This window comes from Capsicum annuum, chromosome 8, assembly GCF_002878395.1.
Source record: "Capsicum annuum cultivar UCD-10X-F1 chromosome 8, UCD10Xv1.1, whole genome shotgun sequence".
Lineage (NCBI taxonomy): Eukaryota > Viridiplantae > Streptophyta > Magnoliopsida > Solanales > Solanaceae > Capsicum > Capsicum annuum.
Window position 1 is genome coordinate 156,773,275 of NC_061118.1, and position 6,153 is coordinate 156,779,427.

The following is a 6,153-nucleotide window of genomic DNA, read 5'->3' on the forward strand; positions in this document are numbered from 1 at the left end:
TTACTCAGAAAGTCACTCAACTTTAAATGTTTTACTCAGAAAGTCACCCAACCCATTTTATTATTATTTTTAACTAATTTTTACTTATGTATAATTTTTTTTAATAACAAAATTCTGAAAAATATAAAATATCCATTTAATAACCTTTTTACTCTTTCTTTCATTCCCCTTTCTTTCATTTGATACCTGTTACTATATATTGTTTCTTGTACCTTAATTTTCGTTAGAGACGGGAAAGGATTTTTTTTTTTTTTTTGATAATGGAAGGGTTCTTTTTCTACTGCACTGCTAATATGTTTCTTTGTTCTTGTTGGGAGGGGTAGGGGTCTGGTGGGCTGGTTGCAGTAGCGGAATCAGAATTTTAATTAATATAATTCAAAAATATGAAAAAATAAATACGTAAAGAAAACAAGACGATTCGATATTTATTATGTGTAGGCAAAACATAATATAAACCTTATATATACAATATAATTTTTTATCAGATTTTAATGAACTCGTGTGTCCTTACGTAGCTTAGAGCGAAGCCATCTTTAGTCAGTATTCATCCGACAGAAAATAAAATTTAGTTAAACAAGATTAAAATACAGTAAATATTAAATCTTTTCAACTAATTTGCATATTTTTTTTATTTTAAATTTCCTTAATAAAAAATTTGACTCCGTCACCGTACATAGCGCCGCTCCTGATAGGTGGGGTTGGGGTTTGATAAAAGGTGAAACCCACGAAAAAGAAAGGACGGATCGGACGAAGAACGGTGCTACTATCAAAAAGCTTTATTTCCAAAGTCTTACTTTGGATTTACAGCAATAGTACTGTTGATGGTACAAGTTTATATGACGAAATTAGAATTTTTATCAAATAATTTTAGGTATAAAAAGTACTTGAGGATTTTTCGAAATCGTCTCTGTATTTCTTCTATATATACTATTTTTCATGGATATCACTTATTATATTACATTGAATATGTGGTTGTTGGTTTTATGTGTAAAGAATATATACATGAAGAAAATTAAATCAATTTAACATATACTCACTTTGTGGGGGTTATATTTGCATATTGCGGAGGTTGAAAACCCCCGTAATTTGATAGTACGGCGGTTTTCAAAATCCCTGCAATTCCAAACGTCGCGGCAGTTTATTATATACCGCTGCAAACATTTAGCGGCGATTAAGTAACGGCGATTTTGACCCCTGCAAACATTTAGCGGCGATTAAGTAACGGCGATTTTGACCCCTACAGTGTGTAAACTAAAACAAGTATATTTTAAAAATTGTAGGGTCAAAACCCCCACAATTCACTTGATTTTTTTTTTTAAAAAAAGATTACACTGTTCATGAATAATATTTAAATTTAAATTTTATTTAATAGCTTTCATATATATCATTCACTGTTGGACCAAAAAAAAATACATCTTAATAACAACAAAAATCAAAATATATTAGATCATAAAAACGTACCACAAAAATATTGTCATTAGTCTTAAAAACTAATTTAAACACAAAATACTGCTCCAACAGCGATTCAATAACATTGGCATAATTACTAATACGATTACAAATTTCAATAATCATCGCTAGAATAACTATCACCAGATGATCTTCCATTCACATCCAAAAGAGGTCCACTGGAGACATCACTTGGCTGCAAAAGTAAAAATAAAAATAGTAAGATTTTTGGATATAATACTAAATATTTTATAACAATACATTAACTTAATTTTTTCTCAAATCAAAATTATTCACCGTAGAAGTGAAAAAATCTGCAAACTGTTCAGATATTGTGCCTTCTTTCATTATCATCATTAAATTCTAGCCCAAAATACGGTTCGTTACAATACTCCTTGTTTCTTCCTTCAGCACTTCAATCTCTTGAGCATACTTTTGGTGCAACCTATAAATATATTCAAAATCCAAAAGAAATCAAACTACATTGTCTAATAAAAGAAAAGAACTAAGAAGGTATTATGAAGAAAAGATAACAAATATTAATTAATTACGTGATGGTCGATGGAGAAAGAAAGGAAAATATCGCCCCATAGACTTGGAGAGAAGCTGGCCACGGGGCGAATGAACCCTGCTTCTTCGATATGGTTCAAAACATTATTTCCAACTACAGCTGAGGGCATTGTAGCAACAAACAATAAGAGTGTTTTTGGTTCTTCTAAGTTTGAATGAAAGAAACTCTCAAGTTGATGAGATAAGTAATTATATTGGTGAGAGACAATCAATTTCAAAAGTGTGGAGTGATTTGACACCACATTTGAAAATTGTTTCCTAAAAAACAGAATGAGCTTACATATATTAATCTTTTCCCATCAGTTGCCTCACTTGACATTATACAAGAACAAATATAGGATACCTTTTATGATTATTTATTACAAGAGTGAACGATGGAAGCACTGACAATTCATTTTTTAATATTTTCCCAGTTGCCCTACTTGACATTATACAAGAACATATTTGCAAGATACAGTGCGTTTGGTCACTGCACGATCATTGAATATATAAGATATCATTTTAAGTATCTTTTATTAGAGATCAAAAAATTTTAAAAGTTAGCTTTATGGTACCTAGTCCTAAGACTTGGCAAATACCTGATATGTGGCTGATATCTTCCCTTCATACAAGTTTCTTCATTCTCTCAGTAAAACGAAGAAAAAACTTCTAGATGTCCACCGTCAGGTAGATTCAATTGTTGAGGACATCATCAACGAGCGCAAGAAGAATCTTGCAACAACTCACAAAGGTGACCATGCATTAGGAGATGAAGACTTAATTGATGTCCTTCTAAGAGTTAAGAAGGATGGAAGCACTCGAGGTATGTAAGCTTTTTGTTCACATCTTCATCTATTCCCTTGTATATCTTTTCTACGCGTGTTTTTGCTAAGAACTTACTGCATAGTGATAAGTTATGGACTGTTTCATGTGTTGAGAGCCCGGCGAGTGATGGGAGACCTTATTAAAGTATCATGTGATGTTGTTGCTGCGGTTAAGAAGAGAATCATGTCGATTAAAGGGAGTCTTACAAGCTTGTCGTTCACCTAGTAGTCAATGTATTACAAGCCACAACACATATAGACTTGAAGGGATTGTGCATTGCGGGCTAAAGTACTCGGACAACTATGCTCTACATCACAAACAAGGTTAAAGTTCGGGTAGCATTTCCTCAACCCAGGTAATGTATTAGTATGATAACGGCTTCACAAACAAACACAAGAACAACAAGATGAACAACAAGTTACTGGTGAATCGAAATAGGCCTCACATGGCTTCACAAACCAATACAAGAACAACAAGTTGCTAGTGAATCGAAATAGGACTCACAAGGCTTCACTAGACTTTGAGTTTGTGTTTTGAACAAGAAAATGAGATGAATAACAAGGCAACAATGCTAGTGAATCGAAAGAGCCCCACACGGCTTCACTAGACTTTAGATTCAACAACACAAAGTTAACAATTCACTTTGCCATACACCATAAGTTTGTAACTAAAACAGGAAAAACCAGGAGAAACGATAAAAATTGCTCAACAGAGTACTTACACAAATCTCTTTTGCCACTTCATTAACATATGATCCATCTTCTTTCTTATGAGTAGCAAGATAAAGTTCTGCTCGTCCAGACTTATGTCCAATCTCAACCATCTACAAACAATATTAACTTAACAAATTAAGGATAGTTTCATGTTTAATAAACTAAAGTAAAATATAGTGAACAAATATATTTCACCATTTCAGCTCTTCTTCTCACGTTAGACTTGGAGCCACCAATGTGTGGAATATTTTTTTTCTTTCGATTTTCAGCATTTTGCTTGCACATTTTCTAGAAAAGAAATACTTGAATTCAATATACAAATAATAAGTTCGACTTCAAATGAAGGATTTAAGAAGATACTATTTTAAGGCCAGCACATGGAAAATAAAGAAAAATTACTATCTTAAAAATATGGAGTAAATGCTACCTGTAATGCTCACTGATCCAAAAAAGATGAATGGACAAGGATCAACCAATTTCAGTATAAAAAACACACCCAAGAAGTATAGTCGGATATGGTACTGCAGCCAACGTTGGCCTAAGCCTTGAACCCAGTAGATTCTCCGACTCTGATAGGCAAGTATCTTGGCTTAATCTGCGCTCACTTGCCTCATCCACCCTAATGCCATCTGAAAACAAAAAAGATTTTATCAAAAAAAGACCATCGTAGGATAGTAACAGTATGACATATCAATTCATACCTCTCAAACTAGATGTTCCACTAGCAGAGGACTGAGATGGACTTATAGGTTCTCCAACAGACAATGATATGGTATTTGATGAATCTCGACATTCACTTGCACTGGCAGTGGACTCTGCGGAAAAATCGTCACCAGATATTCCCCCATCATTTGATTGACTGCGACCTTTGCACCAATCAACAACAGATAAAGGCCCTTTCATAGTACCGAAAGCAGATCTCAGAGCTGCTTTTATATCATTCTGCAGCAGAGTGAGGGTAAATGATGCCTAAACCTGAAGGAAGAGGTTTCCATATTAAGTATGGTCGAGTGTACGTAGATCTTATCAATACCTTACAAAATCATTACAACAATGCTTCAAATAAATAAATTTTCTCCACAAACTCAAGATTAACAGTAACCTCAACAAATAAAGATTCCATTTCCCCCCGTTTTTTGCACCTAAATCATCTTCACCATCAAACAGAATAACCCCATCAATTAAAGATTTTATTTTTATCCTTTTTTTGCTATTAAATCATCTTCACCATCAAATACAAACGTCAAAACAAACAAGAGAGTAATTTGTTGATAAAACAAGAAAAAAACACAACATGCAAATTATTTACATAGCTGATACCTCAAATATTTCAGCTAAAATTATGTGACTAGGTGTCGTCGCCGCTGACTGCAACAGTCGCCGGAGAGAGGTCGGGTCGGTGAGGGACGGATTATTGAAGAAAGGAAAGAGGGCTTTTGAGAGGGAGGTTGTCGATTGAGAAAAGAGGAATGAATAACCGTTTCACATAACCATTCAACACCGAGTTTAAGTGCAATTCTGAAAGAATGCCTCAATTCTTTGAGTTCCGGAAGTAGGGATGGCGATGGTGTGGTGCGGGTTTAAAACCGCACCGCATCACTTTTAAACGCACATAAATCCGGCCCATACTCATACCTGTGAATACCCGCACCGCACCGCATCACCCCATGTTTTTATTTTTATTTTTATTTTTCTTGAAAATTTTTTAACTTCATTAAAAATCATAATATTTTTAAATCTGCAACTAAAAAATAATAATTAATTTTTATAATATCACTTTTCACTAAGAAATTCTCAAAAAATATTACGTGTATAAATAATGATCAAATATTATATTTTTATTAAAATAAATAGAGATATTAAAAAAACTATAAAATTATTTATTTGTAACCTTATACACATCATTTTAAGTATCATAAAAATTTAAATAAAAAATACATATAATTTTAGATATATTTAAGAGAATTAATTTTTAGCTTTTTTTAATTAAACCCGCATATATGGCATCCCGCACCGCACCATTTAAAAAAAAAATTTACTTTAACACGTCCCGCAATTCCACTGCACCGCATAGCTTAAGACCCGCTCCACCCCGCACCCGCACCGCTCCATTGCCATCCCTATCCGGAAGGAAGTGGCTTGTCTTTTGATAATCGACGACAACTTTGAACCTTGGGAGATGGATCGGATGGCTGTGAAGGCGGCATGGGAAGCGAATCGAGAAGGAAATCGCTTGTAGGTTGATGTCTTTTAACGACAACTCTTAAATGCTCGACCTTTATGGTTTTTCTGTTCTTCTCCAATGCGACTTGGGCAGATTTTTCTGCTAAGGATTCGATAAAAAGCTCAGTAGAACTAGCGATGAGATGTAAGGCTTCTGAGTTTACCTTGTTGATGTCCTGGTCCAATTTTATGATTCTCTTCACTCGGCTTACCGGAAGCTGGGGTTGGTGGGACTCTCTGGCGACAGAGACGGCGGCGGTGGAGTTTCCTTCTTGATCCTATCTGGCCATTGTGTCCGTTCGATTGAGAAAAGAGGGCATTTCTGTTTTCTTTTGAGAAAGGAGGGATTTTGAGAAAATTTGATATATTCGCGGGTTCAATCATTGCCCCAAAA

At 34.4% G+C, this 6,153-nt stretch overlaps 1 long non-coding RNA gene across 1 annotated transcript; it reads right to left on the reverse strand.

The window, feature by feature from the left end:
* Positions 1 to 1,420: 1,420 nt before the first annotated feature.
* Positions 1,421 to 6,153, reverse strand: LOC107839744. The gene is made up of 7 exons (XR_001665130.2): positions 4,857 to 6,153; positions 4,238 to 4,511; positions 3,964 to 4,165; positions 3,732 to 3,824; positions 3,545 to 3,646; positions 1,747 to 1,894; positions 1,421 to 1,645 (listed from the first exon to the last, which is right to left on the reverse strand). It is a non-coding gene; the product is annotated as an uncharacterized LOC107839744 (long non-coding RNA).